Source organism: Manacus candei, unplaced genomic scaffold, assembly GCF_025592945.1.
Source record: "Manacus candei isolate 608988 ecotype Guabito, Panama unplaced genomic scaffold, ASM2559294v1 h1tg000067l, whole genome shotgun sequence".
NCBI lineage: Eukaryota > Metazoa > Chordata > Aves > Passeriformes > Pipridae > Manacus > Manacus candei.
In genome coordinates, this window is record NW_026138115.1 from 1,634,640 (window position 1) to 1,660,495 (window position 25,856).

General features: G+C 37.6%; 1 long non-coding RNA gene across 2 annotated transcripts in view; it reads right to left on the reverse strand.

The window, feature by feature from the left end:
- Positions 1 to 25,856, reverse strand: part of LOC127479465 (uncharacterized) — a 160,637-nt gene that overhangs the window by 24,177 nt on the left and 110,604 nt on the right. The window contains exons 1-2 of one of the 2 annotated variants that reach the window (XR_007907571.1): positions 5,008 to 5,522; positions 4,560 to 4,854 (exon numbers count right to left, since the gene is read on the reverse strand). This is a non-coding gene — a long non-coding RNA (uncharacterized LOC127479465). Of the gene's footprint in view, positions 1 to 4,559; positions 4,855 to 5,007; positions 5,523 to 25,856 lie in introns of those variants that run through there. The other variant, XR_007907570.1, reaches the window with a different exon arrangement.

Genomic DNA, 25,856 nt, shown 5'->3' on the forward strand with positions numbered 1-25,856 from the left:
TTCTGATTAAAGAACTGACTCATGAGAGCCAATAAATATTGGGACAGCTATAAAAGATCTAGTTATAAAATTTACAACAAAACATTTCACTTCAAAAAGAGAAATAAAGTGTTGCAAAATTTAACCGAGAAAAACGGACAAGCAGATATCAGTACAATTTCTTGTAACAAGTGAAAGTCTGATTAAAAATTTTAAAAGGAAGTGTTGTGTCACTTTTAAATCAGTATTTACAAACATATAGATTTTTAGATATTTTAATTTTTTAAAAACTTTATCCCTCTTCCATTTTTTATCCTGGTTTACGAAAAACACATATGCTGATCTATGGAAATTACTTGACCAATAAATATTCCTTCTATGGACATTAACATTTAAAAACCCAAAACTTAAAGACCAATTTGGGGGTTGTTTTGGGGCTTTTTGCAAGCCTTTCAAAAGTCAGGTTTTTGCTGGATCTTGAATGAAGACAGCTCAAGGCATTCCAAGTACAGGAACTGCTTATGTGCTATATTTTTAAAACACATTTATCTTGACTAGAAATAGTTGCTGCAAGTGTTGAGAGTATTTCCACTGCTCAGTGTAACTTCCCTGACAATGCAAATGGTTCAAGCTCTAATTCACATAGTTTATCTAAAGAAACAGTTCAATGGACTGAAATGAAATGCAGGTGTTCTCAGCATCAAACCTTTATTGAATAGTATCTTAAAAGAAAAGGAAATTACTAATTTTACTTGCTTTAGAATTGAAAGAGAAAGCTAAATGCAGGTGTTGTGCAAGTGTTTAAATTATTTAAAATGCAGCTAAAGAAAGAGTTTTAAGTCACAGCAATTCATTGACAAAAATATATGATAAAGACAATGGACATCCGGTATCAGGTAAAATCTTCTCTCTCAAAATAACAAGCTCTTTAGAAAAGAATCCACTATTCTTGCTATGTATATTATAGGGATAAAAGAAACAAATGTACATATTGCTGCATTAGTGTACTGGTACATATTAAAGGCTATCATACTTGCTTTTCTTAATATTTTTCTTTCTTTCATAATGCACAACCTAGTGCAAAAAAAAATCCTTTGCACTGTATTCTGAAAAGGAACTATTCTTTACAAATAACAATGAATGAAATGTTACTTGTTATGTAATATATATCCTAATAATATAGACATTTATAAGCATGCAAAATTGCACAGGGAAATAAAATCCAGATGATTTTATCCTTCCTATTTGAATATATATCTATATTCTGTAGGAAGTTTACTATAATTACGATTTCATATTGCATTTCTATACCCTAAAGATAAGCATATTCCTGGATCAACTAAAGAGCTAAACATCATGTATTATCCAAAAAATGAACCTATTTAATGTAGTAAAAAGCTTGGTAAATATCCTTGAACCCAATAATAGTGAGTACTTTTATAAGATCAGTGATGTTTTAAATGAACTATTTTTTTTAATGGGTTCCTGGAAAAATTGACAATACCTAGTAGCAATGTTAATACTGTCAGAAAAATAATAAGGCAATGAATGATTCCAGTAAGAACGCTGCACTTCGATTTGGAGGCCACTAATAAAGGTAAAGTTTTGCATATTCTGACAATTTTTCACTAACAGTGTGTCTGTACAGTTGCTTGATCTTTAAGAATGTAATTAACCTATTTTTCTCGGCCTAATTACAAGGCAAAAAGAATCGCATAGGTAAAAGGAAAAATTATTTTGTTTAGAAGGGAAATACAAATTATGCCTGAAGCCTAATAAATCTGTTACTATGACAATCAAAGATCCTGGTCTTATAAAATTTTTCAGAATTTATTCACATGAGTAGTTCTCACTCATTGTGCTAGTTTTGACCTCTCCTATCCTGAGTGACCACCATAAGAGATGGAGCCCGAAGTCATGGACTAAATGAACTCAGTGGACATTTTGTGTGCATTTCTGGACATTTTACAAGGGTGGTCCATAGAGTAAGGGATTTATATCTGCATATTAAATATAAAGATGGGAAGGAGGATGGTGGTTAATGAGGATGTATTGAATAGTGTACGACCTCAGCATGATGTAAATAGTATAGAATGAGGAGTGGAGAATGGGCTGGCTTTGGCTGGGATAGAGTTAATTTTCTTTCTAGTAGTTAATATAAAGCTATGTTTGGCACTTGAAACAGTATTTATAATACAGAGATGTTTTGGTTCTTGCTGAGTGCTTCCACAGAGCCAAAGCCTTTGCTGCTTCTCATTCCACCCCACTAGCAAGTGCGATGGGGGTGCACAAGGAATTGGGAGGGAATACAGCTGGGAGAGCTGACCCCAACTGACCCAAGGGATATTCTGTACCACATGGTGTCATACTCAGAATATAAATGGGATGAAGAAAAAGGAAAAGGTGGGAGAGGAATGTTCACAATTATGTCATTTGTCTTCCCAAGTAACTGTGATACATGATGCCACCCAGCTTTCCTGGAGATAGCTGAACACCTGCCTGCCCATGGGGAGTGGTGACTGAATTCCCTGTTTTGCTTTGCTTGTGTGCATGTGGCTTTTGCTTCACCTATTAAACAGTCTGTGTCTCAACATATGAGTTTTCTGACTTTTCTGATTCTCTCTCCCGTCCCACCAGGGGGAAGTGAGTGAGCAGCCATGAGGTGCTTAGTTACCAGCTGGAGTTAAACAATAACATTCACGTGAGTTGTCCCATTGATTGACACAGAACTGCTGGTGTGAGGAGAGGTTTGCAATGGGAGACTTGAATTTAGGATGCAGTCCTTGTTCACATAGTGATCTGAGGGAATGACTTCCACAAGCAAGAGATTCTTTCTAACACTGCAAGTGACATTTATGGTTGTGTTGTCCTTCCTCAGTTTTGCTTATTTGCTCTTACACTAGAATGTAATATTTCAGATAGTAAAATACACAAAATATCTACTTTGATGCACACATCAAAGGTTTTGAACCTTTACTTGTAAAATCAAGGCTGATTCCTCTGAACCCTACTGAAATACTGTCACAGTATGGAATTGTGTTAGTTATCTCTGTTTCCTCCTGTTGCAGTGATTTGAAGAAGCTGCATTACTATTCTCTCTTTAAAAACTGCCTTATGGAATCTTTCATCATATAAGGAGGAGATTTGTTGGGAACTATCACAAAATTACATCTTTTTGAATACTATTTAAGCTCTGATTCTTGTTCATGAGTCCTGCTGTGGCCTGGCCTTTTTACTTTGGCTCTTTTCATCCTTCTCACCCTCAAAACCTGCTACCAGGAACCCATCACCTCCATACCCAGCTGGACAGCCTGTGACAACTGGCACACAAACCTGTTCCTGTTCCATTTCCAACCCCATTAAAAGCAGCCAGATTTGTGAGGGGTTACCCTCAGAGCAGGGGCAGGCCCTTACCACAGTTTACCCCTCAAGAACCACTCAACTTTTTGTCTTCCAAACTCAGTGATCAACCAAGATGTGTAAGAAAATATATATATTTCACATCATGACTTTCTCATCGTTTAGTCTACCCTAATTTTTGAAACAGAGATCCAAGTAAACCAGGTTTTCTGGAAAATAAATCTGCTCTTCCATCTCAGTACATTCACTGTATAATTCCTGATCAGCTTGGCAATTTTTTGACAAAGACCCTAAATTTTTGTAGGTTGGGTTGTTAGTTAATAATATCTCCTTTCATCCAGGAAGATGAAACCATATTACACCTGTTAGTGAAAAATATCTTGCAACACTCAGTGAAGCCATTTCTAGTAATTCTCAACACTACTCTAATATGTGACAAAAATTACTGGATATGAGAACATCCCATACAGGGTTTGCTTATTTTATGAGCTGGATCATAATTCACAGTGGTAGTTTTTTGGCTTTCTGACGTGTGTAAGAGGATCTGCCTCTCACTGTATCTAAAACACAGATCCAAGTCTGCATTTGATATTTGTTTCCCATGGAAACAAAATAGAGTAAATCTTTGGTACCTGCCAATATTGCAGACATTCAAAACTGTTCTATAGCCTTCATTTGCTCAGATAAATATTATTCAGGACTATTCTTACATTGATATGGAATTTATTTTACCTTCCATTTTTGCCTTCTAGCGGTCAGTGCACAACTGAGGTGTGGGGAAGGTATAGCACCATGACCCCAGAGAAACAGACAGAGCAAGAGAAAGGGGAGGTAGGAGGAGGGGAATGGAGGGAGGGAGGGAAAAAAGAAAGAGAAATGTCAAAGCAAATTCCTAAACATCCTCTTTAGCATGAAAATATGTACAATACAGCTACAGATGTTCCAGTCCGAGGGCAAATGATAGCACAGGTGGGCACAAACACACACACACACACACACACACACACAGAGTCACAAAGCAAGGGAGAAAGACAGAAATGATCTTACATAGCTGCTGCAGTAATCAGGACACTTGCTGCTGGAAACAACCATACAAACAACCATTCTTTTGTTACCTTTCTACATTTTTTTCAATTTTCATTTCACTATTGCTATTATTTTATACCTCTTCACCGTATCAGAAAGATGGTTATTATTAAAAAGAAGGAAAAAGGCCTTACCATGCAGTGCATCAGGAAGAGATGAGAAGCACAGAGCATGCTGCAGAGATTAAGCTCAGCATGGCATTCAGATATCCTTTGGAACTGAAGAAAATTGTCCAACCCATTCTTCCTAACAAAGCGGACAAGTTTTCTCTAGGCTTGAATTTTTCACCAGAAGTCAGATCCTTATAGTGCATTATATTTTCTTCTTCAGGAGATATATTTCCTCCAGTTAAGTTTCAGCTCCGTAATGCCATTTCCAATCAGCTCTAAGAAGTTCTTCATTCCCAGATTCGTGGTGTCATCAGACGGACTCCAAAGAAAATTAAAGAAAGAAAGAAAAAACAGAAAATAATACCTTACCAAAGCCCTGAAATTACTATGCTGAAAATGAGAAAATATGAAAAAACCACAACACCCCCCCAATTGTTCTATTATCTAAGTGTTTCACAACAATTAATACTACCTCTTTGGTCTCATATATCCAGTGCTGATGATTTGTAATAAACGGAGAGGCAAAAACTTTCCCAATTCACACATGATGCATTTTCATTGCTGCTGCTCAACTGTGTACTACCAAACAACCCTTTTCATCCTGAGACATCTTTTAAACTGTCTGACAAAAACATCAGCTATCCCCTTCCCTTCCCTTCCCAAAGAACATAAATATTAGAATTTCTAGAGAAGTATTGGAGGTTTGACAAATAACCCAAAAATACAAATCAAATCTAAAACCAAAACCCTCAAAGCAGAAGGTTTCTTGAGCAAGACGGTACTTTGCCTGAAGGATTTGGGGACACACGCACTAAATATCATAGGGAAGGAGAGAGGGGGAAAGAATGATGGCTAATGGAGTGTTTGGAGAAGATGGGGTGGGACCAAATGGGTGTCAGGTGGGAGTGGGATCCTGAGTCACCCTCAGCCTCCTGCCTGCTCGCTGACAGCAGCTCGGGCTTCCCCTGCACTTTCTGCAAAGCATATTAATTGATTCTGGTTGCTGAGCAACTAACTCTGGGGAACCACATCGACGGCTCCGGCTCCAGCACAGCTTCAGCAGCAGCAGCAGGGCGAGGGGATTGTCTCCTCCGCCTCTCTCCTCCTCTCGGGATCGGTCAGCCTACCCAGGATGTCCTTAGCTGCCCTGCAGGGAAGCTTTGCGAGGAAAAGGAAAAAACCCCCACTAGGGCAGCAGAGAGAGGGGGTGGGATGCTCCCCCAGTCTGCGCGGCACCGGCAGGACTCGGGCGAGCAGCCCTCCTTCACGCTGACAGCACCGCTGCAGCCCCGGGGGCATCTCCCCGCTGCCGCCCTGCGTGGGGTGCCCGGCCAGGGGGGCCGGTGTAGCCAAGGGAAACCCAAACAGGTATGTCGAAAGGTAGGTGAGCCAGGGTGGTGCAGCTTCTGTCTGAAAAGCAAACATCATCTGCAAAGATGTTAAAATGGCAAGAAAGTTCCACGGTTATCGTAGAATCATAAAATATCCTATTCTGGAAGGGACCCACAAAGATGATCAAAGTCCATCTCCTGGCCCTGCATAGGACAGCCCCAAGAATCACACCATATGCCCAAGAGTGTTGTCTAAATGCTTCCTGAACTCTGTCAGGCTTGGTACTGTGACCACTTTTCTGGGGAGCCTGTTCCAGTGCTCAGCCACCCTCTGGGTGAATCCAACCTAAACCTCCCCTGACACAGCTTCATGCCATTCTCCTGGGTCCTATGTGAGTTTCCAGTTGCAGCTGTGGTCACTTATGTTCTGTCCCTGCAATAACAGAAATTGTATTGCTTATTCCTTACCTCTTTATCCTGTTGCACTTCAGACAGAGCAGACACTTGTCTGGTTGAAAGGGCGCACACTAAACCAGAGCCACCATCCAGAGGAATTGCCCAGGTGTCTGACAGATACTGAAAAATGGAGCTCTCTGACATAACCTTTTAATTGCTTTAACTGATGTGTGTAAGTTCCACGTAAAAGAGAAGCAGCAATGAGGCCATTTAGTTTTGGCCCACAAATGAAGTAACTAGAGCTGGCTTAAAGGGGTTTCTCCTAGAGAACCCTGACTGATGGCCCCATAGGAGTGACACAGAGGATTTCTGCAAGGTTGACACTGAGGGGATGGATTCTGAACAGGGCTGGACCTCTGTAATTTGTGGCAGGGCTTCTACTGACTTCTGTGGCTCTAGAGTCTGAAGGAAATACCCAAAACACAACAGTGTCTGAAACATGACATTTCTCTTGCGCTGTTGTTCTGTATAAATCCTTAGTCAGATCATGGCGTTTGTTCAGCACTGACTAAGCTGTCTTTCCATTGCACAGGTAAGATGTAAGAAATAAAAAGACCTAAAGATTTCTCTCCCCGTGACCTGGCAGTAAGTGCAATATCAGATCTTGGCCAAACTGCTCAAGCATGATTACTGTCAAAGACCTGAGCTAGATCAGCTCTTTATTCTGTTATAGTGATAGGACAAGTTAAAGGGCAAGGCCCTGAGAACTGCCTTAGCTTGCAGTCACACAGCAGAATTATCTAATTCTCCCCTTGAAGAACTCCAACCTGTATCTCATAAGCCCTATCTAAATGGCAAACACCAGGTCTTTGTGAAAAGGGGACAGGTTATCTTTAGGAAGACAGTAACTTTTCTGACAGTAGCTTAGCTGCACCACACTCTGTTTTCATGCTTTATAAAGGAAGATCTACAGTTTAGCCTCATTTTCTTAGCAAAGCCAGATGCTTCACATATATTCAAAGCTCAGGAAGGACCATTAGATCCTGTTAGCAGAGCTGCTCTGTGAAACAGATTGCAGAACATATTCAGTTCATCCAATATATTTATTGATATGAACATATACTGGGAATTCCTAATCCTCCAAATACAACATACAGAGAAATATGGGAACATTTAGACTGAGGGAACAAAGAGAGGTGGAACAGATTGCAGAACATATTCAGTTCATCCAATATGTTTATTGATATGAACATATACTGGGAATTCCTAATCCTCCAAATACAACATACAGAGAAATATGGGAACATTTAGACTGAGGGAACAAAGAGAGGTGGAGAGATTTCCTAAATACTTACAAAGGAATTACTGAGTCTACATGAACTTATTTCACCATACACATAGTAAAGAAAGATTTGTTTTAGCATGATAAGCTGTAGTTGTTTTATCTTTTCCACTATTACTCCTTTACATTCTTGCCGATGCCTGTTTTTATCCCCAACAGTACAATCTTTAAAAGAGTGACAACAAAGTATTAATATTTTAATGTGCTTTTTTTGTACTTTATTTTTTACAAGGCAGAATACTAAACAGTATTGAAGCTCTCTGTAGTGGAGGAAATATCATTAAAAGTGCTAGGGAAGGGAGTTGAAGGGCAAAGCAATAAAACAAAACAACCACAGAAAGAAAGCAAGTAACCAACAGGTGATTTCAGAATGAAAGCAAACTAGCATGTAAGAAGGAGCTATCAGATTATTAAAAATATTTTAGGAGAGGTAAGTTTGGAGATGTCAAAATTTGAGCAGCTTTTTACTTTTTTTTATTTTTAAATTCAAAGTTGCTTAGATAAAATTCAGTCTCTTACAGAAAACAAGTACAGTATCTCCCTTTCACTTACACAAGACTTGAATTTAATCTCATATAAATGCTTTTTATTATGCATTGAAAAGGCTGACTAATGCACTCATTCCGTTCCTATTCCATTTTCTATTTATCTTTTCTCTTCCCACCTTTATATCCTTTCAATAGTAGCATTATCCTCTCTGAGAAAATGAGTGTCCTGTGAGCCTAAGGACCAGAGCAAGCTAGGACCCAGTCAGCCTTCGTTCCCTAGCCCTAGTGTTTGGTACAGCTGGTGTCCCATGAAAACCATGTTGGTTAGTGCAGCTGAATCAGGCAGGCAGCATTCCTCCATGTTCCAGCCCTCCAGCCAGATAGGCCCCACACTACCGGACCCTGGGCATCAAAACAACAGGGATGTGCAACCAGCCATGGCAACCGGTTGGGCAGAAGCCCATTTCAGATCTTAGACTGCCTCCTCTGTATTGCTGAGACCTGATAGCAAGAGAAAGCCCCCAGACAAATGGGAAGAAAAAAGACCCTTCTCTCAATATGTTCTAGTCCAGAGTGTAGGGGAGGGCCAAGTGGAAGGATGACACTTGAAGAAGGCAAGTGAGTGCTGTAGCAAGCGCGAAGTGGTGGCCCAGGCCAGGGAAACAGTGCCTTTCTCTGGCCGTGAGTGCATATCTGTGCCGCAGGGATGGAGGGCAGTCAGGATGGGTGGGCTCCCTACTCTGCTGAGCAATTACTCTACACCAGCCTGATGCAGAGCAGAGGGGACTTGGAAGAGATTTTCAGACTTTAAGAAGCTGAAGCAGAAAAATCTCCCAGGAATCTCCCTGCAAAAGTCGGGAGCAGGGAAGATAAGGGAACTTGAAGCAGAGGTGGACCAGCATTACTCCTTGTGTGTTCAGACCACCTCAGGAGCCCCGCTGTCATCAGGAGATGCCTTCCCACAGGGCAGCACAGAGGCCACTGTGAGGACTGTGAACTGAGTGACATGGGACACCTTCTCCCCAGTTCACACAGCTGCCCGCCCCGGTACAGCCTGGAGACCAGAAGTAACTGAAACAACTTGTTTACCAAAACAAGCCTTCATCACAACCATAGTTTAATACTACAAAGACCATCACTTTACTCCTTGCAAGCCACACCTTTTCCAGTATCTGTGATTTGATAACTGAATTAGATTTTTGAAAGTAGTATTGTATGTAAAGGATACAGTATAAATGCAAAGATGTGCCCAGATTATGAAAATTCTTTAACATATGAAATTAAAGGTATAATTCAATTATGAACCAATTTTTGATTAAAAACTTGTGAAAATGATTTACAAATATATTTTCTGGGTATGTTTCTCACTTTGACCCTTCAATATCCTGTGTCTCAATTACTATTCAGTCAATTACAACACAAACAACTGAATTGATTTCTTGCTGTTTTAGTTTAAATGCCATAATACATGCAGGAGAATCAGAACTTCAGTGAGGGCATTTCCAGATCATCAGCACTTAATTGAAAAATCTAAACATAAGCAATAGACCTTAATACAAAAAAAGTATCCCAAGTATGACAGAGGATGTACATGTAGTTCCATCTATCTGCAGTATATTTAGCATCCCTAAAAACTATTTCTAACATATTTAAAATAAAGTATTACTGTAACATTTATTTTCAGTATTCTATATGGCAACTGGTCTTATTCCTTTCTAGTTTCCATCAGTGCAAATCAGACTAGAATACCATAGTTGTCAAAAACTTGCAACAGTAAGAAAATAGTGCATGGTAAATAAATGGTAAGAAAAGCTAGTAAAATGGAAAACATTTCAGATTCATTGTTCTCTTTCTTTTTAAATAAATTCTGTTTTACTACAACTTAACCACCAACTGACTAGAGAGTGATAAAAAGTTACAGCTTGTGTTTGATAATTTTACAGTTTGTTCATATTTTCATAAGTTAGTCTGAAATAAATATTAGTGGATATGATTGGAATTTCATTTATAGAAAAGTAAACCTCCTACATTCACTGGTTTCAATGAAATCACCCTTAATTTACGTCCATGTAGCCAGTACAATTGATTGCAATACTAATTGTCCATTGCAGAGTTAGCTTCAGTTTAAATTTGTTATGTACAGGTAATGTAGCACTGCTTTCTGACATCATTCTAATGCTAAAAATAGCATTTAAATACATCTACATCAAAAATTGATAGTAGACAGCCATTTGCACTGCAGAAAATACATACACTAAGTATTTTTCTTCTTCAGGAAAAGAAAACCTGGTTTGAAATTAACTTCTCAGCACACAAAAGAAATATAAATGCATAATATCAACTGATTTAAAAATTGATATCTTGACATAAACTTCCATTTTGTATAAGCAATGTGCAGTGGCAGTTGCATTTTTGGGGGGAGTCGTTGATACTGAACACAAGTGACATTTCAAAACATATGGTTTTATCCTACTTCTCTGACCTAGGTAGAAAAACACTCCCTGATTTCTATGTGAAGAGGGCTGAGCTCTTAGTCTTGGGGGACTACTACAGTTTCAGACAGAAACCGCTTAGCCTATTGCACCAAATAGAGGCAGACTTGCACCTCTAATGCTGCTTAAATAGACTAGTCCCTTTCGTACATAGAACCACTCCAGAAGACAGGTACTATTTTCTGAGAGGCAGTGATGTGTTTGCAGTGTCTGTATTGGAACTGGAATCTCATTAGAAAAACAGTAATCTTGCTGTACAGCCGTGTAGTAAGATAGGACATACAACGCATGAATTCACTGAATCCCAGGGGTGATCATCTGCCTGAAATTCTTTTCTAGATAAACATGTTCACACGTGGTAAAAAAAGCTCTCAAGCAGCAACAGTTATTACTGCTGAATAAATATTCACATTATTTCTCAACAGGCAATATACCCACTGGGCAAAAAAATTATAGTATGCTAATGAAGGATTAGACAGACTTCGGCTAAATTAGTCCTACTACAGTTCTGTTAAGCTCCTAGGTGTGTATTACATGACATTACTATTTAATACCATAGAACAAAAATTTCTCTCTCTCCCCTCATTTTTTTTCTTCTTTTTTTTGTCCCCTTTCTTCTCTTTTTTTTTTCTTTCCTTTTCATAGAAAGGGTGGAGATTTCCTTTCCTGATTTAACTGCCAAGCATTAAGAAAAGTAATGTAACCTGAATATTCCAATGATTCACACCTAGGCCTTTTAATTACTGCATCATACACAGGATGCTGCTCCAATGAATATTGCACAGCAGCCAAAATAGTCCTAAGCATTATTCAATACTCCAAAATGCAGAGTATGGGTGTTGCCATGATACTGCACAGTACTAGAAGAAACACGCTTTGAGGAATTTGACAGAAGCCAGATTTAAGTAACTGCTGGCATTTCTATTCTGAGTATAGCTGGTCTCCAGAATACCAGTATTCTGACTGGTAAAACCTTTCAAATGCCTGTTTAGTCTTTGCTTCACAACAGATTCATCAGCCAGCTTGGTTTTCTTTTTGCCACTAGCAGAGGTACCTTTGTAAGCATCTTTCTGGTGAAAGTCCCTGGGAATAACTCAGAAAGTCCCTGAAGATTGACAGAGAATGCCCCTTAGCTGAGGGGAAGAAAACTCCAGCCATCCTCTGCCAGGCTCTTTTAAATCCTTCTGAAATACTCACTCTGTTGATTATATTTTGAAAGCTTTACTGGTGAATAAAGCTTCCTCAGATTCCTCAGAGCCAAATGATAACAGCAAAATATACAAATATATATCCACAGCGTACTCTGAGGTATCGTCTTTCAAAAAACCCCAGCAAAACAAGACAAATCAAACCCAGCCCGAACATGTTAACTCTTTATGATATATCTATTTCTAAAATATCTCAATTGCTTTTAGGCTTTTCCTTGGTGCTGGTCTCTAATTAATTAATCACAGTGTTTGCACATCTTGAATGCTTTGTTTTAATGTCTCACTCCCTTCTGTGGATTTCTCTGCTGTGAGATTTTAATGAGAGCCATTTCTCATGTTTTTATGCAGAATTACTATACAGAGGAGAAAGTGATAATAACTCAGTCTTCTGTTAATTACACTTCTAATTATTCTTAGAAGTTTATTTATAATCATGTCTGCCAGCAGGATTTGTTTCAATTATCATAGCCAGATTGGAAATGGAGCTTAAATTAATTCTTTCTGTAAACAACCATATTTTAAAACAAGCAAGCAAGAAGTATTAATATTTATTTTTTAACTCAAAATGCTCCATTCTCTGATTGCTATTCTTGTAAAAAAATCTTAGAGAATCATGTAAAATCTTTGTCCTTCAATAACTAATAATACATAAGCTAGCAAATGTTCTCAGAGGACACAAAAAAACTTAATTAAGACAAAACCTATTTATGGTTAAAGGGTCTTTTTTTTTTTTTCTAAATGGTAATCAGTGCTTTTATGTTAAAAGTCTTCAAATAGAAAGCCTCACCTCTAGAGGCATAGCAGTGCCATTACTCAAAGAGAATAAGTGTTCTTTCAAGGGTGAAAGGGAAAGAAATATCTATTTTTGATGCTGTTAGATTCCCACTTGCAAGCCAGGAAACCCCTTGTTTACCACAGTGTTTCTACAATAATGCAGACCTCATCTGATAAGTAAGCTGCCAAAAGATCTCAGTTCAGGAAATCATGTTTTCAGGGAAAAACTGATCAAAAAAATCTTCAGAAAGTACAATCCTATACACGTTATTTCATTTATCATATGGAATAATGTTGTTTTAACCAGAGGAATCAACCCAGAAGTAATTATAGGAGGATAAAACCAGTTATTTCACTATGCACAGATGATTGACATACACATCATCTTCCAATAGTATATAAATGTATAAAAGTTGCATACATTTAGGGATTAATTTCGAGTGAGATCCAGATCTCAGCTATGGAAAGAAATAATAGTTATTGTATAGGTAGAAGGTTTGTAACCTGACAGATAGAAAATGACTATGTGCAATAGTGCATGTTTAAAATTTAAGAAATACAGTTTGCCTTCATATCAAACACATTTCCCTTTGACACCAGCCCCCTGCAAGCCCCTTTCCCCTCACCAAAACAGTGGAAGAGAAGCCTGTGAGACTTACCTGTTTGCCTTACAAGAGATGAAGTTTTTAAGCATCAAAGTTCTCGTGACAATCAGCCGCTAGCACTTAGCTTACGTGAAAATAATTACATTCTCCCATCTTTTAGATTTCTTAGTAAGTGAAAGCTAGAGATGGATGCCAGCAGCCTTGTTAAAATATCACTGTAATCCGTTCAAACTCTGGAGATCGCTCAGAAAACCAAGTCATAAACGTGCAGTGTCTATAGCTTCACAAGCAGCTCAGCATTATCCAGGTGTGTACCCATCTTCCTTTTCCAATATTGTACTTTAGAGAGCACTCTACCTATCTTCATTTGAGTAGAAAGAACACAGTTGTTGAAAGTAAATTCTATGTGAACAGAAGTGTTCTACATTTTTAGGTTTTCTCACATCAAATAGTTATTATTTTAGGAAAGGAGACACCCTTTCGGTTTTTTGGTTGTTGCTGTTTCCTTGTATATCAAAAAAGGAAAAAAAAAAGCTTCAAATAGAGAAGCAAGAAGCAAAGAAAAGGATATAGCAGTTCAAGAAGCAGCAGGCAAGGATGGGTGTCTTGTGATTGCTTTGAGTTAATACTCCTCAGGGGGAGATGAAAAAAGCACAAATACAGCAAAATCTGTCTTACAGAGTAAAAATCTGTTGTATAAGCCAGTCTCTGGCAAAGTAAAACAGCATGTGCATTTACTCCATTAATTTCTAGCATGCCAGTGTGCAAAGGAAATTAGAAGCTTTCTGTTTATTAGTAGCAAACAGGTAGGAAGGAGGAAAGAAAATTCAGGATATGTAACTAGTGTAATTGTTTCTGCTCTCCTGAGAAACGTATCAGATCTATCGAAGCTGTGTGTGTGAAAGCAGTATTTATCAGCACCACAGAACGTTTTATCATTGCCAGTATTTTCTGGAGCATATGTGGAAGGTGCACATTTAATAATTCTGCATCCCCTAGATGCTAATAGCATGTTTGTGACTGCTCTTTCTATAGCTTAAACATGCCTCTAGACTCTCTGAAAAATATGACTATGAAAGCTGTTACAAGAATCATAAGTGCTGAACACTTTGGAGTAACTGACCCAATTACTGGCACCAAGCAATGAGAACTTCAGCCTAACAACCTTAATTCAAATCCCACTAAAGCCCATGAAAGTAGATTTTGAGAGGCTGTGAATAAGGACCTTTGCCAGCTGGCTCCTGTGTCCCTGGGCACCATAACACAGCTAAATCACAAAGTCACCAAAAACAACTTGGAAGGAGCTGATTGAAACGCTGCTCTGACCTGAAGCTCTCCTGGATGTAACAGGAGGATGCTGGGTCTGAATTTGCTCACATAATGTATGCAGCACAAACACATGCCTGTTCCCTTCAAGGCCAAAATGAAAACAGTCCATTTATTTGTATGATGAGTCCAGTCACAGGCCAAAATGCCACTGAGCCAAATGCTATTCAAGCATAAAACAAAGAAACTCCTCAGCTACATGAATTTACTGTCCAGCTGTCACCTTTCATACTTTCCACACATACATCCCACCTGCAGTGCCACCAAATCTTGCAGAGCACGGGGTTCTTGACTTTAAAGCTTTCTAGTTATTAACCCTGCCATACTTTGGGTCATTTGCCCCCAGAGCAGAGTTTGATCTAGCCCTTTCCAATCAGTGAAAACATCACATTTAAGAAAAAAAAATTAACCCCAATTTCCATTACTCCAGTTATTAGAGTGGCTGAAGTCAATGAGCATCTCAGCGATACACTGAAAATATGAAAAATGGAAAAAAAAACCCCAGGACCATGTTTCATATTCAAGCTTTGAGGAACTGCACATGCCAGAAGCAGCAAATCCCACATCCTTAGCACAGAACAAATCATTGATAGCTCAGGGCTTTGCCTCAAAATACCGCAGCACTTACTTTGCATATTCCCTTCTTTGCTATATCCACAATTCTGCATTCTGCTGCAATGCAAGTATCCTAAGCTTACATGTTCATGGAAAACCCCTGTCCCTTTGAGGAAGCTTTGGCTGCTGATCTTTTTGTAGGGGAAGCATTTGCTCATATGTTCCTAAGCATTAGATATGCTGCCAACTCCCTTTCTATGTCTGATGCCCAGGCAGAAGGCAAATACTCTTTCTAGATGTACAGCAACCCCACTGCCCCTGGAACAGCCACAGATAGGAAGGTGAGAACACAGATTTTTTGGCATTGCAGAGAAAATCCCAGCCTGCCACTCAGTCCAGCAACTTTCAGTGACATCTTGAGTTGTTCCAATTCCGTTCAGACCCCTCTAGACCCCTATGAAAATTTTTCTCTCCCTTGTTCACTCCTCCATTTTGTTGGGTGTTTGAGTCTTCCCACTGGCACAGGGCTGCTTTCCAACCCAACCTTTGACAGAGAACCACATGCAGCACCCCTGCAAAAAAAAGCAATAAAGCACTTGCACCATCTATTGCAGGATACGTGAGCAAACAGCACTTCCACCCAAAAAGAAGCTGCCACTGCCACTGATGCAGCATGCAGTGCTTTTTGCACACCAACATAGATTTCCCACTATGGTAGCCTGAACTGCAGATGAAGGACTACTCTAGCATTGTCACTGCAATAAACTCTTTGGTGTTATGTGGCAGAAATCTCAATGCACAGCCTGTTTTGAGCTCACATTTGACTTCTAAATATGCTTGCAATGCATTCTGTGTTTTTAGCATGCCCAGGGTCCATATTTTGGGTTACCAGCATGAGAAATCTTTGAAGAGGTGTGATGTTAATCAACTTTGGATAGACTGGCCCATTTTAACATTGGGCAGTCAGAGAAAAAAAATTAGAAAGACAGATATAAGATATCAGTAGCTTCTTCTAGAAACAGAGGTCAGTGGCCATGAAATTTGTCAATATCTTGTTAAGCATCAAGAACTTCAATATTTTGACACTACAAAGTGCACCTACCTCTAGAAATTATTTTGAATGTCTGAATTATCCCTCTTCCATCAGATCCAATAATCCTTGTGTAAAAATATTTGCCTTATATTTTGTACAAAATACTTCCAGCACTCAAAGGTATATTTTGGGAATAGAGGTCAACGTGCGTGTGTCCCAAAGGTAGGATATTAATAACACTAGAGGATCTATAGTTTTCCATAAGACATGGCATTTCAGCTACTGACTGTAAAAAATTGAATCTGTTCCAAGGATTGTTTTTACATAGGAAGGTGACACTATCCTTGCAGAGGGCTTATGGGTATTCCCTTCTCATCCTGGGAGAGTCTGAGTGTCCCAGGAAGGACTCTGAACATCTTCAGTGCCTTTTGAAGGTCAGAAGGAAATGAGTGAGGTATACAAGCCCCTCAAGGAGCCAGGATCCTAGCAAGCATGATATAATGCTTCATTCTGTCATCTGGATTTTCTTCCATACTATTCTAGCATGAAAAAAGCCTTTGACAGACTGGGATCAATTAATTTTAGAATATGTGCATGTCCCTGAGCACTAAAGACCTCCAAATATACTTTTTTTGTGTCTTGCTCACAGAGTTCTTACCAAAGCAATTCTCCCTATGCATCTTGGCAAGTTGTTTTCACTAAATAATATAACCTGCACAATTTCCTTGGTGAAATATAACCAAATGGTAAAACAGTCTCAAGACCAAAACCAAAATACTAAAAAGCATAACTACTGAAAGTTAGCACTGTCTAGGGTACAGAGTCTTGTAAGAAGAAACAATAAACAAGAAACACAGGATAAACAGGAGTGGAAACTGGGACATTTAACAATTACATTACTTTTATTTCTAACCAGAAACATAAATCCTGAGGCACTCTGTGCATATCCATATTCATATCTGGAACAAATTTATTGGTGCTTAAAGAACAAGTCCCCATACCTGGGAATGAGGAAGTTGAGTCTGCAGCTCAAGATTCAATTTGGGCTTAAGTTCAGCCATATTTTAAAATAACACTTTGTGATCACTTCTACTTGTAGCAACAGCAGCAAGAAATGAAAGAACTGTATTTAATTTTGATTAAGATCAAACAATTTTTTTTGTCACATTCAAAATCAGTTCTAACACTGCAGAGCTGGACTATCTCACATTCCCTGCAAAAGAGTAGAATGCTTATGTAAACGTCCATATCATTCCAACACACGTGTGTTGATAAATAACTTTGTATTTACTGTCCTGTGCTCAGTGTTCAAGTGCCCAAATATTTAAGCCAAGCTTGAGAAAGAGGCAGCATTTCTTTCATGGTCCAGAGACAGAAACCCCTTTATTAAAGGAAAATGACTCTAGTCTTTCAGCTGCTTTAAGAGAAGGTTGCAACACATTCCTTGCAGAAATCATTCATGTGATGAATGGGGGAATACTATAATAGGCTGCCAGGATACATAGATATAATGCCATTTTTTTCCTTGGACTTTCATGAACGCTGTAGGGTCCAAAAGTACATCACACTCTGAAGTGAGTCCATCAGCTCTTGAAAAAAAAAATTCTAAACTTCTTGAGCACCCCTCAGCACCCTAAAAATAAAAGCTAAATTACAAAATGGAGATGAAACAGAAAGATGATAATTGAAGGCCAACTCAAGGATAAAAGTAGAAGTGGAAAGGCTTAGAGCAAGGATATTGGGGGAAAAATAGAGCTGTAGGAAGAGAGTTAGAGAGAACAGAGGTACAGGTTGAGGAGAAAAAGGTATGATAAGATTTAAACTCATGTAAAAAGAAAAAAGGTGTGAAGCAAACAGTCTGGAATCCTGGCAGAATATTTGCCAAACTGCAGTTTGATCATGTCCTGAAATTAACTGCCTAGGTCAAATGCTCTTCTGATTTACTCTTTGGGAGCCAATCACTGGTAAGAATGGGAAAAAAAAGAAAGTGAGCATGATTTAATTTGATTGTCCATATTTTTAAATTGTTTTAGGCAATCTTTTTGCACTAAGATTTTACTAAGATTTCTTACTGAAAGCATTTCTTTCAGTTCTTCAATGTTTGCTACATGATGTATAGCGCCTGGCATCTGGAGAATCAAACTACTTTTTCACTGAGGACTGGGTCTAGTTCTTGTAATCAGAACTGGAGTGATTTCAATGCCATTCACAAATTAAAAGTCACCACCAACAAGCTGCCAAAGCAGCAGTTTAAGCTCTGCAGTTTTGCACTGTACTGATATGGGTTGGGTATGCTCTTATGGATGGTGACAGTGTCGCAGCTGACTAGAATGGCTATTTCCAGTTCATAGATGGTAAAAAAGGATAAATGGCAAAAAGTTGAGAATGGTAGCTTTTTAACTTCTTTTGACTCCCCAAGCCATACCAATTTATATTTTTCCTTTCTTCACTTTTAACATTATACATTGTTTTCCACCAAGTGCTATTCATTCAAGGCCTAGTGAGCGCCAGTGCTGTCCGATCAGAATCCCAAAGGGATCACAACGGCATGTAACGGCAACAAGCATGGGATAAAAAGAGGGCTTTAAAAAATAAAAGCTTCTACCTTATACAGGTAGAAGGGACCTCAGGAGGTCATGCAGTGAACCTTTGAGTCTGACCCACTTTTACCTGCTTGACAGAAGTGCCCACCTTTCTCCCAAGGTTAGCTGTAATAATGGGCTTATATTAGCGCATGTCTTGAACAGATGACAAAGACTTTGTTTAATTTCTTTTCAATTTTTCTCTGACTTCATACCTTCAAGAAAAGACAGTACTTAAATATTATGAATGTGTTATAATCATTCTCACTGTATGCTAGTCTGTAAACTTCATAAACCATAAATAAATAAGCCACAGATATTTTGTATCAGTTGCTGTTTTGATTCATGCATTGCATAGGAAAGATTTTTGGGTTTGTGAAGAAAAGATCACATAAGAAAGATTCAGCCCTGTCATCCATTCATGACATTTGCATTATAGAGAACCTGTGACCAGTCCTTTCCTGAGCACTTTGAATAGTACGTGGAGTAACATTTTTTAACCTTGTTTGAACAAAAAAAAGTATGCTTGCATCTCCTGTGACTCATTAACTCAACAAAGCCATAATATATCAATCAAGCTACATGTAAAGAGGAATATAATAGCACAATGAGTCTATAGTCCTGTTTCTAATTAACATGGCTTAACCAGACACAATGAGCAATCTCACTGTGTAAGCATACTCCTGTGACTGTCATATAAAAAATAATCTGGAAAGGTTCAAAGGATTTCAGTCCAAAAACCTGGTTACTTTTTCCATCATCACAGCTCAATTTTGTTTCAACTAGCAGCTTTCGAAGGGAGCAGTTGAGAGCAGTATTTGAAGAGGAGAACTGGTATCATTACCCATATGCAAAACAGACATAATATTTAGTTCCCAAAAAACACACTGTCATGTTTTCATTAAAATTATTAAAATGTTTTGCAATCTACAGATGGAAAACACTGTCTAAAGTCAAACAATTCTATTCATAAAAATGTTTTTGTTTTTCAGTCCACTTACAGACTGCCGTTCGCTTGCTTTGCTCTTTCTTATTCCTACAGAATATTCTGTTGTTTGGTCTTTAGTTTGTACTTCTATCCTCATCCTTGGAATCCGATAACACTGGGTTCTGGTACGGTGCTTTGCATGTTTGCCCTAGCAAGTTTTAAAGACCGCGATCATTTCATGAAGTCAGGAAGGAAAATTTCAATTTTGGAAATACTGGTACCATATACATTACAAAATAGCTTCTCTAAGTCTGTGAACTCATAATCTCCACTGAAAAGCAACACTGCTTGACTCTAGTCTACCGGATTTCTTTTATAGTTATTCTGTTTTTTTCAAGAATATCTCTTTTGTTTATCCAAGACTAACAAAATCAGAAACTTAAGACAGGTGAGGAATGAAGAAGTAGTACTGTTACACATACCTGTACTATACCAGCACTTTGTCAAGAGAAGCTATTCTGAATCTTCTGTCCTGAGGCATTAAAGCAAAGGTCACAGTAACTTGTACTCATGAAAGATCCTGTGGTTTTTCCCATAAGCTTCAGGTGACAAATGCAGAACCTTGGACAAAATCCAACTCAGGAAATTGCCTTCTAACTACATAAAATAATTTCTATAGTTTCAACTGAGTAATGTATTTTTCTCCACTCTCCATCATAAGGTCCTGTTGCTGAGCAGCCTTCAGTAACATGAACATTTTAACCAAGAGTTGTTTTGAATCACAAATACTCCTAAATACTTAAATTTCACAGAATATTTTAGCAACTGGGTTCAAAGAGCTATAGAAGCTCAATCTTTTCTATTGCCATTTTATGTTAAAGAATTAACTTCTTGTGCTAATACAGCATTTTTCTAAACACTGTATTAACACTGCTGGAAAATAGTTTCTTCTATAAGCTGTCTTGTTAGAGTCTGATTGGCAATCCTTAGCATAAGGAAAGAAAATACTTGTTTCTTTGCTTTTAACACAGCAGATCTAATGGACAATATATTTTTAGTTATATACCATAAAGATGAATTATTTAGAGAAGGACCATTGTCAAAGGCTAGATAGTTTCAGCTGCTTGAAAATGCACGTAGAGCCCCTGAATTAGCTTGTAATGCCATTATGAGCCTGAAATTTATAGGAAACATTAGGACCAAGCCTCTGTGAATATTATGGCTGAGGGTTTTAGAAAAACTTAACTCAGCAAAGATACCATAGAGCATGACCCAGGTTCACTGTCTCACAGTAATTCCATAGCTGAACATTATCTACCTCTCTCCATCAGCAGCCCCTGGGCAGTGACCCCTTCTGAGGAGGCCCCTCATCTCTGTTCTGGTGGCTTGAACAAGGTAAGGCTTCTTGGCAGTGAAGGGGGGTTTGGCCATCTTGGTGCACAAGGAGTGTTGCACTAAATCACTTTTAATAGATTTTGTTTTGCAGACACATGCCTAGGCCTGTTGGAAAACTCAAACAGTTCCATAAATTTTGAATGACTTTGTACTAAAAGATATATGTTTAAAGGCTACACTTTTTAATAAAAACATAATTTCCACACTTCACTTGTGAGTTTGCCTCTCTCTTATAACACTTAATACTGGATAAAAAGATATTTATATTCTGTGAAGAAAATATTATCTCCAGTGAAGACATAGCCATTAAAGTTCTTCTGGTCTGCAAAGCCTTATTTCTTCCTAACTGCATATATTTTTTTCTGCAGTTAGTTTTAGATAATCATATTATTCGCTGCTAAGTTTTTTGAATGATATGTCGAGTACTTATTCTATCAAACAGCTGCCATCAAATAGTCTTAAAATCCTCAAAATAGCCTTAAGATCCTCCAAGTCAGTCAGTGAAAGCCTATTATTTGCATATACTCCCTTAAGACAGCCATGGGTGTAGCAGTTTTGAATACCATTTTCATATACTATTTCCACAATACAGCATCTCCTTATGATCTTAAAAATATATGTGAAACTCAGCACAAAATAAAGACTAAGTAATATTTTCACAGATAAACTACAAGAAATGGAACAATGTTTGTCCATATATTTTGAAATTCAATATTTTTAATAAATTACAGCTTCTAATATATTCAAGTGAGGTGGGGGGGGAAGGAAGGGAGAACTGAAGGATCTTTTTGTTGTTGTTTAAATGGTATAATTACCATATTTTAGTGGATTAATTATCTATGAGGAAGGTCCCATTTACGATGAAGCATTAGCTGCTAAATGCAGCCCTAATATGAAGCACAGCAAGTTGCAAGCTAAACAGTCATCTTTGAGGTTATCAGGAAGTGTAGTATACTGGCTGTTTACACGTTCTTTCAACAGTCTTCTATATTCAAGTTTGGGTGGTTTTTTTTCTTTGCAGCTTTAGTGCTCTTCCAGTGCTTTGTTGTTTGTGTTTGGGGTTTTTTTAATTTAATTTATCATACATATGCTCATGAAGATGAAGAGAAACAACTAGGAATATTTTAATGAAAATGTATTTTGTTTCATAGACTGAGAAATAAATTAGACTGAGGAATAATTTAACAGGTATACACACATACCAGGAACAATTATCTAGTTCTGTAATTTATTTCATTTATTACATTCTAATTCTTTTTCTAAACACCTACTGCACAAACTTTTTCCAACCTATTCTCATAAAGTACACCACCATTGCAGGGGTGATCATTATGAAGAATTGTATTTCTGATTTAAACTACTTCAAGCTGAACAAAATAAAGCAAATTCTTTTCTCATTTATACTGTAATGCATAATTTTCTTAATAACTTATTCTTTAGTGGAATTTCGCAAAGTTTTGCAATGAAATCCAGGGCCTCAGTTATAACAAATTTACAGAAAGGTTTACTCCAATATGCCCATTTCTTACAATGCTGTTCATTTCATGGACTTTACACTTTCAAATACATATATGTCATGAACAACAGTGGTATTCATAAGCAAACCCAAGAAAATAGATATTTTTCCACTTTTTCTTTTGTTATCTTTTTTTGAGCTTTGTCCTTCAGCAAGTTATTTAAAACTTCAGCTTTTTCTGCTCTAAGAACTTATTTATTCTTGTCTCTCCTTGGTGAAGTTATAGGACTAATTTATATGCAGCAAACACATAAAAATTCCACAAGAATCTGCATAAATATTTCTCTATCCTTTTATACAATATTTCATTGTTACAGTACTTGATTTCTCTACAGTTTTAACAGAATACATGTTCTATACCTCTTAATAAATCATAAGAGAATACCTATTAGATAAGAAGCAAGAAAAGTTAAAAATGCTGATATGGCTTTCCGAAGCAAAAAAAAAAGAAATAACTCTTTAAAAAATACATTCTATCAATCTAACAGTCCTAGAGCCCATATTAGGCATAGTCAAACTCAACACACAACACAGATGCCTTGCCCATCAAAAGCTTGAAAGCTGGGTGGTTTTCCACCAGACAGGCATGATACACAGAATAAGGCAACATGCAAATTTCATTTTAACAGGTTTTTGGTCTATGCTGGAGGAAATTATAACCAATTCATCATATTTTTTTTCTCAAGTCTGATATTTCCTATGCCTTCAAAAATGATTATAAAGGTTTTTTTCAGGCTTTTGCATAAAAGAATAAAAAAGTAAGAAATACTAATTGCTCAACTTAAGGAAATACAAGAGTTTCTAAATTATTGTAAAGTAGGGCAGATACACCAAAAGCACTTTTGGAATGCTTACTGTAAGTTTTCCTGTTTCAGCATTAAAATTTAGAGATTAAATTCTGTTCTATTTCCCTCTAGTGACCACTTTCATTGAAATAGGAATTCATTCAGATTTATTGTGAATAGCGGAACAGGAGATGACCCCTTAAGGCAGCCACTCATTCCTCTTGTAGCAAATGATGTAATTCCTGGATTTGATTTCCAGTGCACATGAGGCACAAGATGTGCTTTAGATAAAAAGAACAGGGACAAAGATTTAACATAGAGGAGGGCTTTATTCAAGTGCTCTGAAATGGAATTTCCAAAGACGTTTTCAATTTTGGTATCTGCTGCTCTGCGAACGTGCTTTTAGAGATCAACTTCTGTGAATTCAAGTGAGACATCATTTTTATGCTGTTAAGTTTTAAACAGTATGAACCAATTACTTCCACATAAAAAGGTGAACACCTATTTAAAATGCACTTCTATCTGGGGTGATGCTTTTGCAGGCATTGGAAATTTTGCTACAGTTGCATGAGCTTTGAGAAATTTTCCCTATTTTTTCATTTTTGATGGTGGTAATCTATATCTCAGATTAGAAGAGTAAAAAAAACAATTCTAAGAAAAGCATTGCCAGAATTTTCTACCTGTCCCTTTTTCTTCTTATTACAGCCCCAAATTTTATTAAAATAAAAAAACAAGGGTGGGGGGGAAGGTTTTACAGGAAAACAAAGGCTTTTTTTCCCCCCTGTTGACAGCAAGACACATTTAGCAATTTCCATATAGAATAATACGAGGGAATACAAGTGATTGTGTGTTCAGGCCTGGTGTCATTACTAAAGCTAATCTCTTGCTTTCATTGAGAAATATCTTTGAGATCAGCTCACTGAATTTAAGGAAAGAATCTTTAATTCTTTGCACAAACCCATGATGCTGTGCAAACCCACAAGCCCAGACACCAGCACTGAGTGCAAATACCTGTTTCAAAGCCGTGGTAAGTGCTAATTCCTAGGTCATCCTTTCTATGCGTTCCTGAGACTTCCAGTCAAGAGATCACCTTAAGCCATAAAATGTTCTCCCTGGCACCATGCCCTCTTCTCAAGAAAATTTATTTCAAACAGTATAAAGGTGAGAGAAACAAACTCCCCTTTGCACAACTTAGTAGACCTTTCCTGATCACATTTAAGACCCAGAAGACACAATTGATCTTTCTAGGTATTATGCCTTTAATCACTGTGGCTGAATAATCTTTCCCCTTCAGCTAAACAAGTTAAATCAGAATGAAAGCATCAGTAATTCAGTTACGTAGGTTTTTCTTGGTTTGTTTTGGTTTTGTACTAAACAGGAAACAGTACAAACAGTACTCCAGGTTGGACACAGAATTTTCCATCCTTCCAGCCCTCACTGCATTCAGTTTGCCTACAGCCCTAATACATCTTCAGCTACCAGTGAATTAAAACATGATGTATCCACATGCATCTTTGCCTGTCTCTTGTTCTTCCTATAACAGAATTATAGGAAATACTTAACAGAAGACTCTTTTGTAGTGAACCCATTATCTTCCAAAATGTCTTTATTTCAGTGCAACGGCCTTTCCATTCACATGATTTGTATTTCCTGTCACAGTCTAAGGAATTTCTATATTATTTCCATTTCATAAGTCCATCATATAAGAAAGTCAATAATACTATATTTTTTTTCTCCATTCATCTTTAGAAAGAACATTTTTTTTGGACTTCTACATTAATGATGAAAAATTGACTGTGGTTTTGCAGAAGAACTTAGTTATTAAAATCTAAATTAATCATATAAAAGGGAAATCCTCACTGCCTTGTAATGTAGTGTGCACAAAATCTGAAAAGTTATTCTCTTTGTTCTGCGGTTTGCCTTTGCTCTTATAATCTTGTTTTTTTTCCTCTGAAATACTACTATTTATGGCCTATGAACCACCCTGAATATAACATTTAAAGAAATAATTACATGGGTCAGAAAATGTGTCACAAATGTTTTGTGATTTCTTAAATTCAAATCAAAACTTAACTTCAGATTTTAAGAAAACACATATATTTTTGTTTACTTTCAAGGGGGAACTATAGGTTATCCTCTGCTGAAGAAACCCTATTGAAGTCATTTGAGTTACACCAACAGATAATTTGATTCAGAAGGTACCAGCTGCAATACTGCTTAATTGAACACTGCAATACTATCTAATTTAATTATTTAGAAGAAATAAGTCTCTATATCATGTTCAGCTCTCAGTGAAAAATAAAACAAAGGACATGTTTCTCTGTGTTTCAAGGGTATATTGATACTATTCTGAATCCCAGGAGACAAAGGAATAATAACCTGCTAAAATGTTGAAGGTAAAAGGATACGGTTGTGCTTTGGATCTGGTCACAAAGATGAGGTGAATGAGGCATTTTCTGGGCAACAGCAAAAACATGAATAACACAGGACAGATTTGAGGTGGACTCTTTCATCATCCAGACAACCACTGGGAAAGGAAGGTAGTATGAACAAATTGGCAGCAAA